A 25,190-nucleotide genomic window follows, 5' to 3' on the forward strand; every position below is an offset into this window, starting at 1 on the left:
GGAGTCAGGTGGGGTGGTGGGGTGTGGTGGCAGTGTAGGAAGGGATGCACTGCATGCACAAGCTCCAGCTCAGATGTGAGTTTCAGCCTTCCCTGCTCTGGCTTTTCTGGAGACCTGAGAGCTCAGCCTTTCAGCATCTGCAGGGGAGAGGGGAGGGGGGAATGAGGACTCACCCTGGGGAGGCGGGCAGGATACCTGACCACCCTGGGCCCAGCCTCTCATCTGTCCTGAAAGACTGGACTAACTCTTCTCCTTCCTTCCTTTAAAAATGTGTATAAAGCGGGAAGCAGATGTGGCTCAACTGCTAGAGCGTCTGCCTACCATATAGGAGGTCCAGGGCTTTATATCCAGGGCCTCCTGGCCGGTGTGGTGAGCGGCTCACGTGCAGTGCTGCCACGTGCAAGGAGTGCCATGCCATGTTGGGGCGTCCCCCATGTTGGGGTGTCCCCCATGTTGGGGTGTCCCCTGTGTAGGGGAGCCCCACACGCAAGGAGTATGCCCTGCAAGGAGAGCCACCCTGTGTGAAGAAAGGTGCAGCCTGCCCAGGAATGGCACCGCACACATGGAGAGCTGACACAGCAAGATGACACAACAAAAAAGAGACTGTTTCCCAGTGTCGCCTGATAATACAAGTGGATGCAGAAGAACACACAGCAAACGGACACAGAACAGACAACGGGGGGAAGGGGAGAGAATTAAATAAAATAAATCTTTTTTAAAAATGTTTATAAAAAAAAGAAAAAAAAATGTTTATAAAGTATCTGCCATGTGCAGACGCCTGTGCTAAGTGCTGCAGATACTTCTGTGAACAGCATAGACTAATCATTAGTTAGAGGGGAACAGATATAAATCAAACAGATGCCTAAATATGTGCTGTGATGGAGGAACTTCAGGCAGCTCAGATAAAAGGCTTTAATCCAGCCACAGACATCAGGGAAGGCTTCCTGGAGGAAGTGACATGGGTGAGCTCAAAACCAAGGCTGGGAGAATGGGAAGAGAGTTGGCTGGGTCGGGTGAGTGGGAGAGAGAGGAAGGACTTGCTGGAGAGGGAAGGAGCGGTTGGTGTGGCTGAGGCCCGGGAGCAGCAAGAGGTCTGGGAGGGGCAGGCCTTTACTTCGGGGCCATGGGGCGCCACTCAAGTGAGCAAGTGGTTGCTGGCTTCCCCAGTGGGGAGAACCAGAGGCAGGAGGTGGGCGTAACAGTGAGAGGTCAGGGGCTGGAGCCGTGGCTTGCCAGGCCGGGGGAAAGGAGGGCCTGGGACAGCTGGACTGCAGGACCCCCTCCCACTCCACAGTGGCACCAGAGGGTCCCTCCTGAGCCCAGCTGGCGCCCAACTTCCCCGCCCCTCCCTTCCCAGCCAGCTGCCAATCGTCTGTGTGTGCAGGTGGGGGTGGCCTCTGGGGGCTGGCCCCAGCCTCTGTGCCTGGATCTATAAGAAGGCAGCCCAGTCTAGGAGAGCCAGTGTGCAGCAGCGGCCAGAGGGCAGCGGTTCTCCAGGGAAACCCACAGCTCCCTCCAGGTGGACCCCTAGGCGCCAGCCCTCTCCTCAGGTGAGGGAACCCCTGCCAGGCCAGGGGACTTGAGTTGAGGTGAGAAGAAAACGCCAGCCAGGACGTCCGACGCCGTCAGGAACGGACCAGCCAGAGGTGGAAACGGAGGAACTGGAAGCCGGAGCAACGAGGTGCGGTGGGTGATCCCAGCACAGAAGGGGATGGATGGGGAGCAGGAAGGGCCTATGGCCACTTCCTGGAATACCCTTCCCTTGGTCACACTCCTGCGGCTTTCCAGACTCTCCCAGGCTCTGCCCCCTCTATAATTTCATGAACTTTCACCTATGTCTTCTAAAATGGTAGTCTTTCTTTGAACACCTACTATGCGGTGGGCCCTTGCCGAGTAAAGAAGTATTAGGCTCCACGGTTTACAGATACAGAAACTGAAATTCAGGGAGGAGAGCCGCTGGCCCAGGTCACACAGCTGGGAGCAGCAGGGCCAGCCTATGTGGCGCAGGACCACGCGGTGCCAAAGCCCGCACTCTGAATCGGCTCTGAATTGCAGAGCTGGGCTGCCTCCTTCCCATCCTGGCCAGGAGGGGTCCTTTTCTGTGCTCTTTGCAGGGATGCTTCTCGCATCTGTCAGAGCTCAGCTCGGCTGTCCCCTCCTGATAGAGGCCTTCTCAATGGACACTTCTCCCAGAGTCCTTCGGGGCCTTCTTCACTCCCCATCGTGTAATCTGTCACATTGGTTTACTTCCTTCATAGTCCTTTCCACCGCTGAAATTTTCTCATTAATTTACATGATTATTGTCTCTCTTCCTGACTACAGTAAGTTTCCCAGAGGGAAGGGACTGTGCATCTTGCTCACTGCTCTGTCCCTGTATTAAAAAGAATTCTGTTCAGAGGCAATTAGGGCCGACCTTAAATGACAGTGACTTAAACAAGAAAAGGGTTATTTCTCACTCAAGTAGATTAGACAATCCGGGGCTAGTATGGGCTCCAGGTCCTTGGGGAGACTTGTTGCTCTGTCATCCTCAACACATGGCTGCAAACTCACAGTCCACACTGCATGCTCTAGCCACTATCACATTCTGCTCAGCAGAAAGGAGAAAAAAGGGAGAAACTGTGCCTCCTGGTCCTTTAAGGAATCAGCCATCGAGCTGCCAAACCACTTCTGCCTACATCCCATTGGCCAGAACTTGGTCATATGGAGGTGGCTAGTTACAAGAGCTGGTGGGAAATGTAGTCTCTCATCCAAGCAGCCATGTGCCCAGCTAAGAATTGGGGTGCTTTTCCACTGGAAGGAGAAAGCAGACCTAGCAGCCTGTGCCACGGTCCCTATCTCCTGAATTATAATAGTCATAATCGTTTACACATATTTAGTACTTTACTCTGTAGTCATTCATTTAATCCTCAAAATAAGGGACAAAATTGGTCAAATCATTTACTCAAGGCCTTATAGCTGCTCAGTGACAAAGCCAGGATTTGAAACGAGGGTCATCTGGCTCCAGGGCTAACACCTCTCTACTTTTCTTCAGCACCCACTAAATAGCCGTAGCATGCATTAGTGATCTGACTAAACTTGCTCTTCTCTCCTTGTGCCCCTTGATGTGGGCTCCTCCTCTGTCCCTTGGACTAGCTCAGGGCGTGGGCTGTGGCCTCCAGGACCGAGCCTGGCCCCACCTAAGAGGACTCGGGAGAGGCCCGCTCCTGATGGGCAGGGGTTTTGCCACAAGGAGGAGAAGGAGGGATAGGATGGCCAGGACAGAGGCGATGGAGGGTTCCAGAGAACCAGGAACAGGTGGGGACACTGAGGCACCTTCTGGGCTCCTTCCAAAACTGACACTGAGGCCACTTGAAAACATGACCTCTCCAAGGCAGTGGGGAGCCCGGGGCACTCCAGTCAAACTCCTGGCAACTGGGGTGCCCGGGACCTGGTGAGGGGGCAGCAGGTCGGATTTGGAGGGTGGGGGAGGCTCTTGCCAGCCCCCACAGGAGCCCAGGAATGTTGCGTGGCTGGTGTGAGCCTCGGCCTGTGTTTCCCTAGCTCCTTGCCTGGAGAGATATTTGCGTCCCCCTGCCCCAGCCCCCCACCCCCATTGTCTTTGGCAAGGAGCTCTTCCTGGCGACATTTCCCCTCTCAGTCAGTCTCAGTCTGGGTTTGGTGCAAAGACAGAAAGCCACAACAACCCTGGAAAGGCCAGCCATGGCACCACGTCTCAGGGAGCGCGCCCCCGACAACCAGAGGGCCCGGCTCTCCTGCCCTCCCAGTCACCCGCTGCCTGAAGCCTTTCTGTGCGGCAGAGGGTCACGACTTCTTCTGTGCTACCAACCGCTTTGGCATCTGGAGAAGACTTCAGAGGCCATCTTGTTGGTAAATGCATAACAAATACATAGGATTACAAAGGAAACCACTTAGTTTGACTTACAGTTATCAAGATGTTTTCAAAAACCACATTTGTGATATAATAATAAATATGCTTCTCTGTTAAGCATTAAATCATATCTACCAGCGGGTCTAAAGCAAAGTCGTGATGAGTGAAAAGCAGTATTTTGAGAAATCAGCTTTGATGTGATCTGAACAGACCAGGGATTTCTTTTGGGAACTGAGTCATGGGTACTGCTGACCACTGGGTTGTTAGGGCATGTTCATAATTGAAAGAAATGCTAGACTGTAGTTAGAGGTTAGTGAAAATGAAGATGTCATTTTTTCCCACCCAATTTCATGAGTGCTCTGAACGCCAGGTTAAGGATTTCTGCTCTACTCCCACAGTTGGAGTGCAGACATTACACCTACCTGGCAGGGAGGTCTGGGAGGACAGGAAAGGGGGGTTGGCCATATGCCTGGGGAGGGCTGGGAGCTAAGGGGGAGGGATCCTGGACAGGCGCGTCACCTGGGACCAATGAAATGTGGAAATCCAGGGACAGGGAGGAACCAGGGAGCGTGCCAATTTACCCAGTCTGGGCCACTGGGCAGTAGGGTCCCTGACCGATGAGGGAGATGAGAAAGAGGGCACATGTTGAGTAAGTCTATCAGCTTGAGTTGGGTTCGCTGGCAGAGTGTGTTAGTCAGCTCTTGCTTGGTTAGGCTGTGGTAACAAACATCCTCCATATCTCAGTGTCTCGTCACCATGAAGATCTATGCCTTATTCATGGTAGCTGTCAACTGGGCTGCAGGTGGGCACCAGTGCTACTCTGTGTCATCTGTTATGCTTCTGCAGGCTGCAGAAGCAGTCCCTGTCAGGGACAGTGCTTCTTTCATGGTGGAGGAAGAAGAACGGTGGCTTTTAAAGCTCCTCTGGGAAGTGGCACATGTTACTTCCACTCAGATTTTACTGGCCAAAGCAGGCCACCTGACACCAATGGGGCAGGAAGTAGAACCCCCTGGGAGATGTGGGCCCAGCAGGAAAGAACAGCAAACACTTGGACCCTCTTCTGCAGAGACCTCAAATAACTGGGCTGAACGAGAGGGCTGCCTTATAGAAATGAAGACCAGGGCTTGTATGGACTCCGCAGTGACGCCCCAGCTCCTCCCATCTTGCTGCTCTGCCAGTCTCAGCATGCACCTTCCACCTTGGAGTCCAGGATGGCTGCTCCGGCTTCTGCCATCGTATCTGCATTTCAACCAGGAGGAAGTCACTCCCCTGCTAAAGGCCTCATGGCTTTTGTTTTCTTTTTGATACTTTATTTTTCAGAACAGGTTTAGATTTGCCAAAAAATTGAAATTCTATACAGAGTGATCCTGTCCACGCATACTCGGTTTCTCCTATTATCTTATATTAGTGGGCTATATTTTTACAGTTAGTGAGCCAATATTGATATCCTGGTATTAACTAGTCAATAGTTTATTTTTTCTGTTCCAGGATCCCGCATGACATATAGTGGCCGTGTCTCCTTAGGCTCCTCTAGATTGCAGCAGTTTCACAGGACCTCCTTGCTTTGGATGACCTTGACAGTTTTGAGGAATGTGTCTATGCTCCTTTGCCCTTAGAATAACATCCAAACCCCCTGCCTCGAGGGTCTGCCCGAGCTGCCCCTGGGCTCCCTCTCCCCCTCACCGCCTGCACATCTTCTTTTTAGCCACTGCTCTGAGCAGGTTCTCACCTCAGGGCCTTCGTCCTTGCTGTTCCCTCTGCTTGCTCTTCCCCGCGGTTGCATGGCTGGCTTCTGGTCTTTCCCCCTCAGCCCAGATGCCATCTACTTAGGAAGGCCGTTCCCGCAAACCCCCCAGAGGAGCCGCCCCCGCCCCTCGCGCTCCCTGCCTCTGCCCTTATGTCAGTTGCCCACAGCCTTCGTTACTGGAAACCATCTTACCTCTTTTTCTTGTTCATGGTGTGTCTCCCGCGACTAGAGTGAAAGCACCACGAGGGCCCCTGTCTGGCTATTTCACAGGGGTGTTCCCAGCATTGGAATCACTCCTAAGAGTCAGAACAAGCTCAACCCCAGGAGGAGGGCCCCCTAATCCTCCACACCTTCCAGGTCAGTCCTGACTCTCAGAGAGCGTGCGAGACCCCCGCGGACGGCCCGGCGGGTACAGGCAGACCCTGCTGCAAGCTCCCTGGATGTGTTCTTGGTTCCAGGTCCTGGGGTCCCCTTCCCTTCCATCTCCAGAAGAGAGGTCGGGAACCTGGCTGAGCCCAGCCACTCAGCTCCTGAAACCGCCCCCCAACATCAGGGGGTATCTGTGGGGTCAGGGAAAATCCATGCAGGACTCAGGGGTCCTCACCAGCTCAACCCCTAACCCTTCTCAGGCCCTTATCTCTGGTGAGGGAGGGGGGCCTTTAGGTCTGGGCCCAGATACAGCCAGGAACCCCTGGGAGCATCTTTTTTTTAATAAAAGATTTATTTTTTATTTATTTCTCTCTCCTTCCCCACCCCTGCCCCAGTTGTCTGTTCTCTGTGTCCATTTGCTGTGTGTTCTTGTTTGTCCGCTTCTGTTGTTGTCAGCGGCACGGGAATCTGTTTTACTTTTTGCTGAACAGCTCTCAGTTTGTGCGGCACAATTCCTGGGCAGGCTGCACTTTCTTTCGCGCTGGGCAGCTCTCCTTACGGGTGCACTCCTTGCGCGTGGGGCTCCCCTACGCGGGGGACACCCCTGCGTGGCAAGGCACTCCTTGCGTGCATCAGCACTGCACGTGGCCAGCTCCACACGGGTCAAGGAGGCCCGGGGTTTGAACCGCGGACCTCCCATGTGGTAGGTAGACGCCCTAACCACTGGGCCAAGTCCGCCTTCCCCTGGGAGCATCTTGACACCTTCCCCAGAAGCCCAGCCCAGACTAGCTGGGGTGTCCCTGTCCTCCCGGCAGCACGATGGGTCCCATCCTGTCCTGGGACAGGAACAATGTGAGAGAAGCACTGCTCCCCAGGGTTCACAGTCAGGCTAGGGGGTAGGTCCAATGTAATCACAAGAGTCCTTATAAGAGGGAGGCAGGAGGGGCAGAGTCAGAGAGAGCGAGGTTGGAAGATGCCAGGTTGCTGGCTCAGAAGATGGAGGACAGGGCTGGGAGCCAAGGAAAGCGGTGGCCTCTGGAAGCTGGAAAAGGCAGAGAGACAGTCTTCCCTAAAGCCTCCAGAGGGAATGCAGCCCTGCCCACGCCTTGATTTTAGAACTTCTGACCTGCAGAACTGTAAGACAATAAGTTGGTATTGTTTAAGCCACTAAATTCATGGTAATTTGGTACAGCTGCAAGAGGAAAACAATACAGAAGGGTTGGACCAGTTCTCAGCCAGCTCTGAAAGAAATAAAACCCGCGACCCTGCTTTGTCAATCATTAAAGGGCCGAGGGTGGGTGGTGGGAGCCTCCTGTGGCCCTCGAGTCCTGGTCTGGAACTTTTCCTCTGTAGTTTCTCCCAGAAACTGAACCAGCCTGTTTGACAGGTTGGACCTTGCAAGGTGAACTGGAGGCTCAAGATTCCAAAAGAAATGAGACGGTCCTTGAAAAGCAGAGTTGCTGGGTTTTTCTGGCTCTGGTTGCTCTCAGTCACTTCCTGCTTCACCAGGAGCCCTCAGAGCTCAGGGGTCATGAGCTCAGGCTCGCGTCTGGCTGCCCTGAGTCCCGCGTCTTTGGGCAAGTCCTGTCCATGCCTCAGTTTTGTCCTCCATAAAATGTGGCGCACAGCTAGAACTCACCCTGTAGGGCTGGAATGGAGGCCGAGTTTATGAAGTACTCTGCACTGGCCGGGCCCACAGGAGTGCCCCCGTGTGTGTCTGGCTGTGCAGGTGTGCGTGTGCAGGTGTGCATGCAGCCTGGATGAACATTCTGAGCTTCACATTCAGCCTGCCACTCCCCTGCTCACAGCCCTTCTATAGCTCCCCACTGCCCCAGGGAGACGTTGCAATCTTCTCCACGGCAGACAAGGCCCTGCCCAGGCTAGTGCCTGCCAGCCTCCCAGCCTCACCGGCCCAGCCACCCAGCCTGCGCCCCAGGATCCGGCCCCGCCTCCCTCCCTTCCATTCCTTAAGCAGCCACGCCCTCTGGAGCGGGCCCTCGGCCTCGCTCTTCCCTCATTGGGAACACTTTCCCCCTCTCCTCACTAGCTAGCTCCTTCCCATTCTTTAGTTGGTTTGTTGGTTTTTTTAATTTTTAATTTTTAAAAGATATTTTGATTACATAAATGTTACGTTAAAAATATAGGGAATTCCCTCATGCCCTGCTCCCCACACTGCCACATTTACCCCCATTAACAACGTCCTTCATCAGGGTGGTACGTTATTGCATTGCCACTAAGCGTGGACTATAGTTTACATTGTACTTGACACTCTCTCCCACTCACTTCTGTAGGTGATAGCAGGTTATATAATGGCCTGTATCTGTCGTTGCAATGTCTTCCCATTCTTTAGGTCCTAGAAAACTATCACCTCCTCCAGGTAGCCTTCCCTAACTGCCACTCCCACTAGCTAACTGCCCCACTTTGTTCCAGTTGCACCCCCCTCATATTCTCCCCTGTCGCGGCACAAACCGCACCCTACAATAAGTTCTTGTTAAATGTCCATCTTCCCTCTGAGATGATGTCCCTGCTGACGGCAGGAACGCAGAGCGTCTCATTTCCCACTGTCCCCAGCGCCCAGCCCAGGGCCTGGCCCAGGTAAGTGCCCTGAACATCCTGAATGAATGGAAGGATGCATGCGCCTGCTGGACCACGAGCCAGGGGCTGCAGTCACCTCGTGGGTAGGTCTGCTTGTCAGTGGATGGTGTGTGCCAGGGGGCATCCCTGCAATTAGCGAGGGGGCGACACGTGATTTGGCCACAACGGTACCTTAGAGGGGAGATGGAAAGGTGGGGAGATACAGCGTGTGCCCCACTCCACAGCCCTGCCCCCTCGCTCCCTAGGCAGACAGTGGAATTCTAGAGGTTCTTTGTGGAAGGAGGCGGGCTGTGAGGATGTGGGGGGTGAGAGGCAGGGCAGACATCCACAGCTCCCGGCCTGGGGCCCTCAGTGCTAAGCCTCCGCTCCTTCCGCCTGGCCTCTCGGTGACCTCCTCCGTCACCTAGCTGGCCCCTCCTCTGAGGGGGGAGAGGGATGGAAACCTCCCGGTGTCAGCCGGGGCCTCCCTTGTCCTCATGCACACATGCACACACGCGCACACACACACACACACACCCTGCCTGGGCCCTGGGGAGGGCTCGGGGTGGCTAGTGGAGGTCAGAGACAGATGGGGTGAGGGGCCTGCCTGCCCTGCTCGCCCCCACCTGGGAGGAGGCCGCCCCAGCTCCAAGGCCTGCCTGCCTTCCTCTTCCTCTCCCTGGCTTCTCCTTTCCCCCCTCCTCCAGCCCCCCTTTTGTTTGTTTACCTCCCAGTCCATGATTCCTTCTCTCAGCCATCCCTCAAGTGTTCCCTCGTGTTTACTTCCTGCACAACCTAGGTTGGGGCACAGAGGATGCAGACCTGTCTCTGTCCTCCCCATGCCCAAGGCCCGTGAGGCAGGAGGGATCACGCCGTCGCTGACCTCGGGGGCTACTCTCCATCCTCCCCTTCTTTCCTTGGTAATGAAGCCCTCACTTTCAGCTGGGCACACGGGTTTCCAGCCTCCCTTGCAGGGAGGGATGTGGTCACAGGATGAAGTCCTGGCCATTAGGTGGGGAGTAGAAGTGATGTCTGCAAATCGCTGATCATGCACTGAAAGGGATGAGTGTGTCCTCCACTTCCTCTTGGAATGCAGATGTGATGGCAGGAACTAGAGCTTTAAGAAGATGAAATGGGATCTGTGAGTTGAAGAAGGCATGGCAACAAGTTAGGAGTCTGCAATCTCTATACAGTGGAGCTGCCTTATGAGTTCTGGACTCTGCTCAGACTGTTCTATGAGAGACAAGTAAGCTTCTATCTTGTTTAAATCATTTTATTTTGATGTCTTTGTTGTAGCAGCTCTACCTAATACCTAATACCTGGATAGAGGAACAAACACTGCCAGCTCTGCCTTGGTTGAATGGGGGTTGCTGAAAGAAGGCATCCTGCAGCAGGTGTCCGTTGAGCTGGCCCTGGAAGGGTGAAATACAGTTTCTGGCTTGGGGGGACATCCCGGGCAGAGGGAACAGCATGTGCAACTGCACTGAGGCAGGAGAGACCATGGCCTGATAGGGTTCAACAAATAAGTCTGGTGTGCTGGGGGCTAAAGGACACCTGGATTGTGTGGTAGCTGGACTCCAGGAAGGATGGCATGTGATTTCAGGCTAAGTCATTAAGACACTGCAGCTTCCGTTTGGAATGCTCTTGGATCGCTTGCTCTGTTGGAGGCAACAGCCATGTACCAGGACAGTCCAGCAGCCAGGGGAGGGGTCCGTGCAGGGAGAGCCAGCACCGGCTCGTCAGACCCGTGAGGGCCCTGTCCTGGAAGCGGGTCCTCCAGCTCCCATTGAGCCTTCCTCAGTGCCGACACTGAGCCCAAACCACCCTGCTCAGTCACTCCTGCCCTCCAGAAACTAGGAGATAAGAAGTATTTAAGCTGCTAAATTGCTAAGTGTTGGGGTAACTTGTTACACAGCATAGACGAGTTCTGACTTTATCCCAGGCCGTGGGGAGCACTGCGGATTACGCGCAAGAGCGTGGCAGGGAGGGGGGAAGGGCTGTTTTTGGAAGCTCAGCCTGACAACATTCCACACTAACTTGGAAAAGACTTTCTTGTGAGCCAGCGGCTGGGGCCCAGAGCCCCGTACCTAGTCCTCCCATTCCCGGGGCAGCCCCTCCCTGGCTCTGTTCTTAGCACTCTCAGCCTGGGCTTTTCCAAGCCTCCAACTCGCCTCCAGCTCCAGTCTTCTTCCCTCTCTCCCCAGACTCCCCACTCCTAGAAGGGTCTCTCCTCTCCACCCCCTTCTCTGCCTCCTCCCTCCCCGAGCCCGAGGCTACACCGTAGCACCGGCTGCCTAATTTACCCCTCACTTCCACCCGGCCTTCCTGCCTCCCCCTCCAGTTTACTGAGCTTCCTCCGCACACGCAGCCCTGCTCACATCAGCTCACATCACCGGCTTGCTGTGGCTCTCCTCTGCCCGCGGGCGAGCCCTCCCCATCTGGCAATCAGGGCCCTGAGGTTTGGCCTGAGCCCACCCCTTTAGGGCAGCTCAGGTCTGTCTTGTTCTTCTCTCTACACCCCAGTCCTTAGCGCAGTACCCAGCACCTAGTAAGAGCTTAATAAATGCTCATCAGAGGAATCAGCCAGCAGTGCCATTTTGAACAAAGCACTATCTCTCTGTGGGCCTCAGTTTCCTCATCTGTAAAACGAGTCCACAGACTAGCAACCTCCAAGCCCCCTCCAGCTTTGAGATGAGGTCTGGATGTTATTGTCACTGCTCTGCTTGAGTCTTGAGCCTTTTACACACACACACACACACACACACACACACACACACACACAGAGTAACTAAGCCCTCGCCGGGATGCTGTATCGACCTCATTCTTCTACCTCCCTTCAAGCCTTGACCCATCCTGTCCATCTCCACACAGCAACAAGTGTCTTCGAAATACAAACCTGTGCAGGATAAAGACAAGAGCCTCGTGAGGCCCAGCCCTTGGGAGCCTTTTCAGCCTCATCTCGAAGCCTCATCTCCCCCAGCTCACTGGGCTCCACGGCATAGGCCTGTTCTCTGCCCCTTGTACTCCCCAGGCCGCACTCCACACAGGCCCTTGCAGGCCCTTTGCACGTGCTGTTCCCTTACCCGGCAACCCCTCCACCTGGACAACTTCCACTCATTCTTCTGATCGTAGCTGAGGGTCACACCCTCTGGGCAGCTTTTCCCAGTGCCCACCCCCACCAAGACTGGGTAAAATCACCCCCTTCCCGACTGCCTTCCCCTGGTATCTCTTCCTCCCAGTGTCTGTCATGGTCAGAAATTTACATTTGCATGTGGGATAATTCCATGCATTTCCTAGACCATCTGCTCTCGCTCTCGGGAGGGGCTGGGGCCAGCCCTGGTTTGGTTCTTGCCCCTGCTGCTCCCCTGCAAGGGGTCTGCTCCCTAGTAGGTGCTCAATAAAGCTTAGCTCTGCTCAGTATCCCTTCTCCAAGGGGTGCAGTCCTTGAGGGGCCTCTGCAGAGCTCCCTGGGGCCCAAGGAGTCAGGCGGCGGGTGAGGTCTGTGCTGGTTCCGCGGGGGTGGAGCAGCCACGTGGGGGGCCCCGTCCTGCGCCTGGCCGCATAAGGCCTGTTCTCCTGGAGCGGCTTGCGGGCGTCATGATGTTTGGGAGGACATCCCCTTCCCTGAGTGCGGTCCCTCCCTAGTAGGTGGCCTGCCCGCGGCCCTGGAACCATCAGGCCTGGGTGACGGCCCTGCCTCTCCTTGCTGGGCCTTCTCAGGCAGAGCCCCTCCTGTCTGTGGGCCTTGGATCCTCAAATATAAAAGGGGACAATACCGATACTAGTCCCCACGGCGTGGTGTGGGAGTCAGAGAGGCAATCTGGGCACAGCTGCTGCCCAGTTTGGCCCAGGGCGCGGCTGGGGCAGGGGAGGGAGCGCGTGCTCGTGAGCAGCCGCTGGAGGGGCTGAGAGCGTGGTCCCCAGGGGAGCCCCGCAGGAGCTGCTCTGCAGCTGGTGCGCAGCAGGCATTGCGGAAGGTGGGAGCGACAGCCTCGGGTGGCTGCCACGGAGGGGTGAGCGGAGGAGTGTGCATGCGTGTGCGTGTGGAGCGCTGACAGGAGGAGCCCTCCTTGGAGGGAATGAGCTGGAAAAGGAAGGGGATGAGCTGGAAAAGCTCAGCCCAGCAGCAGTGGTGAAGCCAGAGGCCCAGAGGCGAGGGAGGAGGAGGGGCCTCCCGCCAGGCCGAGAGGCCAAGAGAGTCCGAGTGGATGGAGTGAAGGAGTGGGGAACTGGCATGGAGGGAGGGGCTCCCAGAATCCCAGAGGGGAGACTGGGGGGTCTGCAGGTACAAGGGCCCCCTGGCACACCTCGTGTCAAGAGCGTGTGCTTGACCACTCTGCCTCCGGCCTGAATCTGGGCTCTGCCACTTAGCTGTGTGATCCTGAGTGGATCCTTTGCCTTGCTGGGCCTCAGTTTCTTTGGTTGTGAAATGGGATGGTTACAACATACCTCTTTTAGACAGCATTCCCCTGAAAGCAGGCCTAAAAGAAAGGTAGTTTGGGAGTGCAGTCTCAGAGGCAAGAGTAAGGGCCGGGGAGGGGGAGACCAGAACAGGAGAGGGGAGAGCCCATACAGGTTGCAAGTCGGAGTGCCCAGTCAGGACTTTCCACGTGGGGGGAGAAAGTGGGGGCTCTTATCCCCTGGCTCCCACCTCCCTTGGATCGGGCTCGGCCTGTAGGGTGTCCCCTCCTCTGCACTTGGGGTTAGACACGCACGACGGCACCTGAGGCTGCAGACGGCCGAAGCCGGTCAAAGCCTGTGCGGATGTCCCTGCGCCTGGGCCTGTGTTAAGAGGCAAAGCGCATGAGGTGTTCAACACGGTCCGCCCCTTGCAGCACTCAGACCTGTCCTTGTTCTCCATCGAGTCCTGTCCCTCAGAGTTCCCATCAAGTTGCTGGCCACCTGCAAGCCCTGCAAAGACTACACCAGAGGGTTCCAGAAACAACCTCTATCCTCTGCGGGTGCAGCCAGCCTCAAGGCTGTCATTTATAGTCATCATCTCCCTCCTCCAATACGCAGTCTAGATTTTCCTCACCCTGGGCCCGTCCTTTAGTTGGTCTGCATTGCTTGCCTGGTTGCCCTTGCCCTTGTCAGGCTGGAGCGCCTGGATCTGCCCGTTCACCATTATCACTGGAAGTACCAAGAGGTGCCCCAAGGGAAGGCCTGCTTCCAGTTACACTCATCCCTGCCCCAGCTCCTCAGGGAGACCAGGTCCATCGCTTGCGCCTGACGCTCCCTCCTTTCCTTGCCTTCTGGTCCCCGGCATGAGGAGCCCAAGGGGCCGGATGGCAGTTACAGCTTCGAGTTCGGTGGGACCCACACGGTGTCCCGTGGAGCCCCTCTCCCTCTCACCTCTCCTCCCACCCCCACTCCCACCCCCCAGCCCCAAGTAAGCAGGACTTCCCTTCTGACAAAACCTAAAGTTGCAGGGACAAGAAGTGAAAATTCCACAGGTGGGTTTCTGGGGGTGACTTGGGGTTGGGGAGCACCCTCTCCTATTCCTTGTTCCTGCACCGTATGGCCCAGTTCCTGGAGACACAGCACCAGGAATGGCTGGGGGTTCCACGCACAAGCGGCCCCACCCCACAGGTGCTGCGCCAAGCTGTGTGCTCCAACATCCCACCAGGGCCCCTGCTCCGGGCTCGTGAACTCACTGTGCTCCTCCCCTGCCAGAGGACCCAGGCCTTGGTCGGAGGCCCGGGTGGGCAGGAGCCTGTGTCCCCCGAAAGCCCTCGGATGGTGCCGGGAGGTTTGGTCAGGCTGCACCTGTGCGATGCTGGGCAAGCCTGTCCAGAACTGTTGCCGCAGCTGTGGCTGGAATACGAGGTGGGGCCTGGGAGATGGAGGGGTGCATGAGGGTCACCTGCCTCCTCTAAGAGTTCTAGGAACAGATACAAAGAGGGCTCCAGCACGCAGGAGACACTCCCTTAGAAAACCCTGCCACCACCCCTGCCCTTGACCCATCCAAGGCCTCCCCAGGATTGGAGGTGCTGCCTCTGGGTCCTCCTCCACCCCCAGGGAGCCCCAGGAGCTCAGGCTGCACAGGTCCCGCCCTCCGCTCCTGACCTTCCTGTGAAAGCCAGCTCCCCTGCCGTCGATGGGGACTCAGTGGAAGCAGGCCCAGTCACCCACCGTGCCATGAACTGAGGGCTGGCTGGATGCCAGGCGCTGCCCTCAGGGCTGTCCACTCCTTTTCATTCTCTCAGTGAGTCACCGCCATCCTGCGGCCCAGTGAGACTGAGACCTACAGCAGGTGGGCTAAGTGAAGGTCAGGGGTGGGAGCAGAGGGCCTGGGGCATCCTGGGGCTCGGCCTGTGGTCAGTGAGTGCTCAGTCTACTCCGGGCAGCTCCTGGAAGACCAGGGGAGCAGGAAGGCTCTCACTGTACTGCCGCTATGCCCACTTTACAGATGGGCAAACTGAAGCTCAGCCAAGGGAGGCAGCTTGCCCAAGGGCACAGCACTAGTGGGTAACGGGGCTGGGATTGGCACCCAGGCCTTACAAACATCTGTGCTCTTTGCCATGAGGCTGTCCTGCCTGCCTCTCAGAGCTGAGTCAGTGTCTCTAGGAAAGGAGAGCTTGTTTCCTGTCTGGCGGCAGCCACCTTTGGGACGGTCTGACAACAGGGCCCTTTCTGAGACGGCTGGCAGCCAGAGTCACCACCTGAGAGGCAGGGCCAGGGCATTCTGGACTCCCCCAGTCTTTGCCCCATGGCTGGTTTCTGCCCAGGATTCTAAAGTCCTTCCTGGCAGCCAATCCTCCCTCTCAGGCTGGGACAGGTGAGCAGGGCTGAAGGAGGCCCCGACTTCCCACCTCCTGGCTGTAGGATCCCGGGTGAGTCCTGGGCCCCCATTTCTTACCTCGCCTCAAAGGGGCATCAAGGGATTGACTGAGATCCGGGCACGAGGCCTGTGGCACGGCATGGCCAATCCAACACTGTCCCCTCTCAGGCAGGACACACGTCAGCCAAGGCATAGAGAGGGGAGAGGGCCTGCCTCTTTCACCCAGCGCGGTCAAGGTCAAGTCCAGGCCTCCAACTCCCAACCCCAAGAGGAAATGGGGGCGGAGGTGTGGCGGTCATGGGGAGGGGGAGATGGGGGAGGCGGGGAGCCTTATGCCTGCTCCCTTCCACTGGGCCTCACACATTTACTAAATATCTGCTGAATGACCGAATGAATGTCTGCGTGGGTAGGTGGTTGGATGGACAGACAGATAAACAGGTGGCTGAAGCCTCGCTCTGTACTGTTCCAAACCCAAGCCTGCTCCGTCCAGGGCTCCCCTCCTCTGCTAACCTGACTTCATGGCTAACCGTCTCTTCCATTTTCTGCCAAGTCACTGCCTCAACCTGGTGATGGGGCTGGGTGTGCCGGGAATTTGTGGGGAAGAAAGACAAAACCTCACAACCTCACCACCGACTCCATTTTCAAGATGAGGAAACTGAGGCAGGGGCAAGCTTGCCTAGCCCTGGAACGCTCGCCTTGGGCCTCTACTCCGCCATGCCTCACTCACCAGCATGTGGGAAGCCTTTGGACCCCTCTGTCAGAGTTTTGCTAACTAATGGGTAGGGGGGCGGGGGCTACAGCAGATAGGGCTCCTTGCACCCCACCAGCCACGCCACAAGGCAGCCAGCATTGCCACGGCTCCCAGAAAGCTCCAGCTGACCTGGAGCAGCACAGCAGGGCTCCCCTGACTCCTCCGACGCTTCCTCATTCCTTTCCTCCCTTCCGCTCAGCCTCCTCTCACCCTCTCCCAGCCTCAGTGCCCCCAGCTGAGTCCCTCCTGATCCTGACCCCCCAGGCCACCTTGGCAGTCTAAGCTGTGTCCTCCCTCTCCCTGTCAGTGCCCGCATTCTCTCTGGACCCCTCCTGCCCCCACCATCGCCTCTCTCTGGACTCTCAGTTCCTAACGTCTTGACTTCTCCCTCTTCCTGCCCACCCTCCTCAGAGAATGCCAAGTCTGCAGGTTTCCACGACCTTGAGCAGCCAGCAGGTTGGAGCAGGAGCGCAGAGCTTTGCAAGGAGGTCTTGGGCAGGGCCTCTCTCGCCGGCTGGGGTTGCTCTGCCTTGGCGCTTGCTTTCTGCCCACACCCAATACTGTTGCCCTGCTTTATTTTTCTCTATGGCACTTCTCATCTTCTGACAATTTACTTTACTTATGTGTATTTTCTTTTCTCCTCTCCCCCCATTAGGTCAGTTCCATGAGGGCAGGGATTTCTATCTGCGGTGGCCACTGTTCCATCCCCAAAGCCTGGAACAGTGCCTGGCACACAGTAGGTGCCCAGGGAGAACTGATGAACGAAGTGCTCTGGACAGCCCCCATTCACTGCATACTTACTCCTGCACCAGCTAACTGCCTCGATCAACAGCCCTGGGTGCCGAGGAGTATGCCAGTTCCCTTGGGGAAGATCGGGAAACCGAAGCCCAGAAAGGAAGAACCCAAGGCAAAGGACCAGCCCAAGGTCACGCGGTCGAGTAGTGGAGCCGGGACCAAGCCCAAGCTTCCGAGCCGCGGCGCCTGCGCGCTGAGCCCTTCCTCCCACCACCCAGAGGTAGCCGCCACGTGGCTGGCTGCGTCTGGAAAAGCCGCGGGGGTGGGGTGAGAGAAGGGGGGAGTCAGTCCTGTCCCTCGCACAGGTCGCCGAGGCCTTCGGCCACGCCCTCATTCGTGGAGTGTTGGCACTGGGGCACCCGGGCTTCCTCGACTCCCCGGAAGCCCCCTTCCCAAACCCGAGCCAGGCCTTGAACCGGCCGAGCCCGCGCCCTCACCCCCTTCAGGGCCTCTGCCCCCTCCCCGCCCCCTCCGCAGCCCCCGGCCCGCGCCCACCGGGAGCCGGGAGGGAGAGAGAAAAATGAGTTTTCCCGCCGCCCGGTGGCGGTGTCAATTGATCGGGTGCGGGCGGGAGCCGCGCGCCGGGCTGGGGGCCTCGCTCGCAGCTGCCGGCGCACAATTATCGGGAAAAAAACTGGGGCGGCTGCTGCGGTGAAATTAGTTATCGATCCCTCGGCGGGGCCGCGGGGCCGCGCTCGGCGCTGACGGCTGCAGACCCGGGCCGGGCCCCGCTGGGCGGGGGTGAGCGAGGCGGCGGGGAGGGCGGCGGGGAGGGCGGCGGGGGGGCGCCGGGGGCCGGGGGGCGGGCCCGCCTCTCCGCTCCTTCCTCCGCCCGCCCTCGGCTGCTCGGCCTTCTCTTCTCTCATTCAGCCCGCCGCTGAGTCGACCCCCGGCCGACCCCGGCGTGGACAGGCGCCCCCTCCCAACCTCCCCGCCCCAGGCCTCTAGCGAGCGCCAAACCTGGCGCGGGGGTGCAGAGGACGTCCCCGCACGCGCCCTGCCCTGGAGTCCTTGAGCTGGCGGGGGAGGCGGGACCAGCGCCCGGCAGCTGGGGCGAGGGAGGGGGCGGCCCGCGCGGAGAGAGGGCAGCGGGTGGGAGCCAGCTGGGGACACCTGGCTTGGAGCCCTGCTCCCGGGGCAAGTTGCGTGACCACTCTGAGCCTCAGTTTCCTCGCCTATAAACCAGAGCTTCTTATGATTCCCACGTCTTGCTTTGTTGAGAGGATAGCATGAGAGAATTCACGAGAAGTGCCTGGCACTGGGCACTTGCCCCTGCCACTCCTGAGTCCAGAAGCGTGTTGAGGCTTCATCTGGAGTTTATGCCACTGGTCCTTAATAGCGACTCCTAGAGATGTGTCATACCATCCCATTTTACAGATGAGGAAACTACCCTCAGCTCACTGAGGCAAGGCGAGACTATGCGCCAGGGCGGGACAGGAACAGCTGGAGCCTAAGGCCAGGTGCCTGCAGCCGGGCTGGGGAGAAGAGGGGCTGGGTGGTCTGGGGGCTGCCCTGCGTCTCAGCAGGGTGGTGCTGACGTGGCACAGAGCCTGGACTGGAGGGTGGAGGGAGGAAAGGGCTCACGTGGGGGTCGCAGCAGGCCCCTGTGAGGCTGAGTTGTGATTTTCTCCTGTAGTCACTGAACTGCTGGCTCAGGGCAGCTCAACTTCCCAGCCTCTGGGAGGGAGGGGAAGAGGAGGCAGCCTGCCACCCCTTTCTTCCCAGCACCCACTAGCAGGGGAGCTCCAGACTGGAGGGCATGGGACCTGAGTTCTAATCCTGGCCCTCCACTCACCAGGATGGGTCCTTGGGCAAGTCCCTGTCCCTCCCGGGTCTCCTACAAGGAGAGGCTCCAATGTCCCCAAGGCCCCTTTTAGCTCATCTCCTTGCTGCCCACCTCCCCAGCACATCTGCCAGTCATAGCTTCATTCATCTCTCTAGCATTTATTCACTGAGCACCTACTATGTGCCAGAAACTGTGCTGTACACAGGGATGACAGCTGAGACAAAACAGTCCCTGTCCTGCTCTCTTAGGCACGATGGATATTAAACAAATCATCACGTACCTGTACCTGCAGCCAGTTCAGGGGACTGAGAAGGCATGATGGGGATGGGGTGTCGACAACCGGAGGAGGCTTCCCAGAGCAGGTGAGACTGGAACTGAAACTCAATGTGGGGAAACAGATGTGGCTCAACCAATTGGGCTCCCGTCTACCATATAGGAGGTCCAGGGTTCGATGCCCAGTGCCTCCTGGTGAGGGGAAGCTGGCCCACATGGAGGAGTTTCGCCGCTGTGGCCCCATGCAGTAGTGCCGCCCTGCATGGAAATGCCACCCCGTGCGGAAAAGCCGCCCTGCGCAGGAGTGCCACACAATGCTGAGAGCTGGCGCAGCAAGATGACGCAACAAGAGACACAGGAGAGAAAATAAGAAGACGTAGAAGATGCAGAACAGGGAGATGAGGTGGCACAAGAGAGTAATCGCCTCTTTCCCACTCTGGAAGGTCCGAGGATCAGTTCCCAGAGCCGCCTAATGAGGAAAGAAGCAGACACAGAAGAACACACAGCGAATGGACACAGAGAGCAGACAATGGGGGGAACAGGGTGGGGTGAGAGGGAATAAAAATAAATCTTAAAAAAAAGAATGTTCATTAAAAAAAAGAAAAGAAAAGAAACTCGGTGTGGAGTAGGAGGGAGCAAAGGCATGAGCCAAAAGCTGGAGTCCAAAGGAACTGGAATGTTAGAGTCTGAAAAGCCCTGTGTGCTGGAGAAGGCTAGAGAGTGGCAGGCGAGGAGGGCAAGGTCAAGATCAGCAGGGCCAGGCCCCAGTGGCCTTGAGGGTTGTGAAGGAGGAGGCCCTCCTGAGGGCAGGGAGAGCACAAAGGGTTTTGAGCAGGAGAGTCAGCCTCAAGCCTGTGTCCTCCCATTGGCCCCATTGACCCCAATGGTGTGTGGACATCCTGGGCTGGAGTCCTGGCTCTGTTCTCCGCCTCTCTGAGCGTCGGTTTCTTCATCTGTAAGATAGAGATAATGATCTTTACAGCTGTAGGGAATGTGGGCTTCGGAGCCAGACGGCCATGGATTCAAGCCTGCCCTTACAAAACATGGGGCCTTGGGCAGTATTCAACAAAGACTCAACCAGGCAGGCCGGTGCAGAACCTGGGGTGTCGTTCTCCACCCCCCTGCAGCCTTCCTGGCTCCCTGCCCGGGTCTCCAGAGCGGGGCCTCGGGACCCAGACTAAGTTCCCTTCCATGGCAGGGGAGGTGGCAGGGACCCTGGCCCGATGTCGAGGAGAGGCAGGGCCAGAGGGCTGGAAGCTGCCCCTGGGACCCCGGGCCCCTGCCTCTTCCCCCCGGGAGCTCCAGGCTCCCTGGCTAATGTGGGGAGCTAAGGGTGGCATAGCAGGAAGGGGCCCAGAGCCCAGGGGGCAGAGCGTCCCCTAGCTGGTGGCAAGGGTAAATAGAAAGCTACAGGGGCGGAGCGGGTGCAGGCAGACTGAGGCTGCTTTGTCTTCTGTCAGCCAGCTCACCCGGCTCTGGGGAACAGGTTATGCTCTATTGCTTCACTTGGATGCTGGTTATACAAGTGGGCTCAATTTGTAAAAAATTCACACACCTGAACACTGAAGACGTACTTCTCTGAATGTGTGTTATCCTTCAACAAAAAGTTACACCCACGCTGGCTCTCTGAGTCTGGGAGGTAGGACTGGTCATCCCCTCAGGGCAGAAAACAAGGCTGAGGCTGGAGGAGAACCAACCCAGACCCGGCCAGGGCACGTGACCGCGACTCTCCACATGGAAGCTGAAGAGGCCACCTTGCCCGTCCTGGTCCTGCGATTCCTGGGACCATCGGTGCCTGTGCTCCAGGGGCCACCGTGATGGAGGAACGTCGGGGCGATGCACTTAAGCACCGCAACCATCTGGTTAGGCCGGGTCCAGTCTTCCCACTGGCCATGTAAGAAAACAGACCCAGAGAAATGAGTTACTCGACATGTGCTTCTATTTTTTTTTAAAGATTTATTTTATTCATTTCTCTCCCCTTCCTCCCCGCTTGTTGTCTGTTCTTTGTGTCCATTCACTGTGTGTTCTGTGTCCGCTTGCACCCTCGGCCACCCCAGGAAACTGCATCTCTTTTTTGTTGCGTCATCTTGCTGCGCCGCTCTCCTTGTGTGCGGTGCCACTCCTGGGCGGGCTGTGCTTTTTTCACGTGGGGCAGCTCTTGCAGGGCACCCTCCTTGCGGTGGGGCATCCTCACCCAGGGGCACCCCTGCGTGTCACAGCACTCCTTCTGTGCGGCAACTCTGCACGTGGGCCAGCTCACCACACGGGTCAAGGGGCCCTGAGCTCTAATAGAACCCTGGACCTTCCCACGTGGTAGGTGGACGCTCTATCAGTTGAGCCACATCCTCTTCCCTCGACATGTGCTTCTTTATGCATGTTTTATGCGCATCTTATATGTATCTGTGCATATTTGTCTTCCTACATGGTTTTCAGTGCATTTTTGTGTGTGGGTGACCTCTCTGTAACGTCTCTAAATGTTTATATGCAGTTGGGATGTGCTTCTCTGGAGTGATAAGGAGTTGCATGAATGTGTGTGGAATGGGCATGTGTGCCTGAACATCTGAAATACATTTTCATTTAAGGGTGCATAATCTTCACACCTACTGGCACACATGTGTACAGTGCACATATATTTTTTTAAAGATTTATTTATTTATTTATTTCTCTGCCCCCCTCCCCCGTTGTCTGTTCTCTGTGTCTCTTTGCTGCGTCTTCTTTGTCCGCTTCTGTTGTTGTCAGCGGCACGGGAATCTGTGTTTCTTTTTGTTGCGCCATCTTGTTGTGTCAGCTCTCCATGTGTGCAGCGCCATTCCTGGACAGACTGAAATTTCTTTCACGCTGGGCGACTCTCCTTATGGGGCGCACTCTTTGCGCGTGGGGCTCCCCTAAGCGGGGGACCCCCCTGCGTGGCAGGGCACTCCTTGCGCGCATCAGCACTGCGCGTGGGCCAGCTGCACACGGGTCAAGGAGCCCGGGGTTTGAACCGCGGACCTCCCATGTGGTAGACTGACGCCCTAACCACTGGGCCAAGTCTGCTGCCCTACGGTGCACATATTGCAATTACCGCATCTTCGTGGTTTCATCCCCTATTTGCACACACACATGTCATTCCTCTACACACATGCATGTCAGTAGCTACTTTCATGTGCACATTTCTGTGGATACTTACTGTGTCTGTGTCTACATTTGCCTCTATACACGTTCTGAGAATACACACAAGTACCCTGAATGCGGGTAATCCTACACTTGGCAGGGAGCACAGCAGACTGCCCTGGGGAGGAGGGTGTTTTCCCATGTTTCAGCAGAGTGCTAGAGGACCGGGAGAACGGGGAGGAGCTTGGCTGCTGGCTGCTTGGTAGAGGGAGGGAGGCATTGCCCAGCTGCCCCTCGCATCCCTGCCTTCCCTGCACCCTGCTGGGGTTTCAGGGGCTGGTGGGGAGCAGGAGACAGCAGGTGGCCTTGATGAGCAAGCTAAAGCCGCCCTCTGGAGCTCCTTACCAAGGAGCTTCTGAGCTTATAGAGACCTGCCACCGGCCCCAGTCCCTCTGCCCTGGTGGGCTGCTTGTGCCTCTCACACCTGTGCCCCAGGGCCTCTGCTCTGAACATCCAACTGCGGTGGCCATTCTCCCCTCAGCTTCTCTCCACCCCAGAGCCCAGGCTTCAAGGCCCAGGCTGGGGCTGAGGCAGGGCTCTCGTCCTAGACAGCTTGAGCTGCCTAAGAAGGCAAGATGCACAAGTCCATCTTTCCTCCCACTTCCCACCTGGGTGATAGTGACGGAGCCCAGTGTGCAGAAAACCTGCTCTTTCTCTCTCTCGCTTTCTTTCACAATAATCCCTAACCTAGGCCTGCGATGCCTTCCATCCACCACAGCTTGCCCCTACCGAACTCCCTCGCCCCTTTTTGTTTCCTGCCACCCCTTCTGGGGTCACCTTCTATCACGTCTCCTCCTCTGAAGACTTTGGGGCCACCCAGAGTCCTGCTCTCCCTCTTAGAGTGCCTGTCTCCACTAGGACTACCTGGCCATCCCATGATGCCCAAGGACCTCTGTCTTGCCCTGGGTACCACGCCCCACCCTGATGCTGCTTGGAGAGCCCCCTCACTGAAGTCTGAGGTCCAGACGTCCTGCCTCCTCCCCACCTCCCACCCACTTGGCCCTCACTCTCCTGAGAAGTACAATAAACTCATTACTCTCTCCCAGACGCTTCTGCTCCATAGGTGCAGTCACATCCCAGGACTCTTCACATCCACCACTCTCTAAATGATGTCCTGCCAAGTCCCACCCTAGGGCCAGCCATGACCCTGGGAGCAGCCCAAACCAGCCTCCCTGGACTTCACTTGGAAGCAGCGGCAATATCATTTTAGACCAGTCTTTCCTTCATAGCCACCCCACTCCTCTGGTTTCCCTGCTCTTTCTCTGCATGTCCCTTTTCAGGATTTCCAGGTGGCTCTTCTTGTTTTGCCTCTTGATTACCTGGTGCTGTGTCCTGGGACCTGCCCCTGGCCCCAGATCTCTCAAATAGTGTCCACTATGCCCGTGGCCCTCCAAACTCGGCCTCTAGATCCTCTGAATGCCGACCCATCTCACCAGCTGCCCGTGGACACCGCCTCCTGATGTCCCACAGTCCATGCACTCAGCAGGTCCTCTCCTCCTTGATCCCATCCCCACTCCTGCCTCTCTGACAGCTTCCCTCTGGGAAATGGTGCTCCAGCCAGGCACCATGCCTGCCCCTTCCTTCTCCCTAGACCTCCCCATCCAATCAGTCACCACATTTTATGCTTTGGATTTGTTGAGCATCTTGGATATAGGTTCATTAAGTTTGGAAAATTCTTGGTCATTACTTCTTTCAATTTTTTTCAATTTTTGCCATTTTTTGGGAAGGGGGTCCCCTCCTTCCTTAGGGCCTTCAATTATCAGTATATAAAGTTGCTTGGAGTTTTCCTATGGCTCACTAGTGTTCTTTTCAATTGTTGTAGATTTTTGTTGTTGTTGGATTCTTTTTTCTCCCTGTTTCATTTTGGATTTGCTATGCCTTTACTAGTCTTTTCTTTTGCCTAATCTATGGTAATCCCGTTCAGGGTATTTTTCATCTTAGACATTGTCATTCTCACCTCCAGAAGTTCAACTTGGATCTCCTCCATGTCTTGACTTAACTTTTTGGACATAGGGAATACAGTTATAATAACTGTCTTAGTCCTTCTCTGGTAATTCTAACATCTGTGTCAGTTCAGGGTCAGTTTCAGTTGATTGATTATTCTCTTCTTTGTGGGTTATGTTTTTTAGCAGCTTTGCATGCCTGGTAATTTTTTATTGGATGCCAGACATTGTGAATTTTGTTGGCTATTTACGTATTGCTATAAATCTTCTTGAGTTTTGTTCTGGGAAGCAGTTATGTTACTTGAAGACTGATCCTTTAGGGTCTTCCTTTTCTGAATTGTTAGGTGGGTCTGGAGCAGTGTTCAGTCTAGGGCTAATTATTCCCTACCTCTGAGGCAAGACCTTTCTGAGTCCTTTACCCAAAGTCTCATGAATTACCAGCTTTTCCTGTCTGGCAGTTGGGAATGGGCAGTATGTGCTGTGTGAGGACCAGGTACTGGTCCCTCTAATTCTTTCAGGTGGTACTTTCCGTGGCCTCTTCAAAACCATTGTTTCATGTGTTTTGTTTCGTTTTGTTTTCCTGAATGTTTTGGCTGTTTCAGGTGGGCGAGTAAATTTGTTCTCAGTTACTTTATCTTGGCCAGAAGCAGGAATCAGTCACCAAGTTTTGATTCCATATCCTCAAAACTCTCAATGTCTCTCAACTTCTCTCCCACTCCCTGCCACAGAGCCAGACCCACTGTCCCTTCCTGGGCAACACCACAGCCTTTCAGGGCCATGTCTCTGCTCCCTTCAAATCATTTCCTTGCAGCAGCAGCCACCAGAGCGAGCCTTCCAGAGTGCGGCTCTGACCATGCCCCTCCTCAGCTTAAAACCTGCTCCTCATCGTCTCTAGGCTGAATGCAAACTCCTAACCATGAGCTTCTCGTGATTTGCCCGGTGGGTCGTTCTCCCCCTGCCTGGCCTTTGCTCGTACTCTCGCCCCTGCCAGGAGCTCCTGCTTTCCCCCTTCTCTGGATAGAGGCCCCTTCGTCCTCCAGGCCTGAGCATACTGATGCCTGCTCCAGGGTGCGCTCTCGCCTTTTAGGGAGGGGAAGGAGCCCCTCCCCTGTGTGAGCCTGCCCCTTAGCACAAATCACAGGGCTGGATT

The 25,190-nt window shown here is 56.4% G+C and overlaps 1 long non-coding RNA gene across 1 annotated transcript; it reads left to right on the top strand.

Annotated features, from left to right (window-relative positions):
- Positions 1 to 1,440: 1,440 nt before the first annotated feature.
- LOC131279493 (uncharacterized) lies at positions 1,441 to 21,099 on the top strand. Its single transcript, XR_009186872.2, has 3 exons — positions 1,441 to 1,681; positions 16,746 to 17,105; positions 18,920 to 21,099. It is a non-coding gene; the product is annotated as an uncharacterized lncRNA (long non-coding RNA).
- The last annotated feature ends 4,091 nt before the right edge of the window (positions 21,100 to 25,190 follow it).

The sequence above is a fragment of the Dasypus novemcinctus genome, chromosome 8 (genome assembly GCF_030445035.2).
Source record: "Dasypus novemcinctus isolate mDasNov1 chromosome 8, mDasNov1.1.hap2, whole genome shotgun sequence".
In the NCBI taxonomy this organism is placed as follows: Eukaryota; Metazoa; Chordata; class Mammalia; order Cingulata; family Dasypodidae; genus Dasypus; species Dasypus novemcinctus.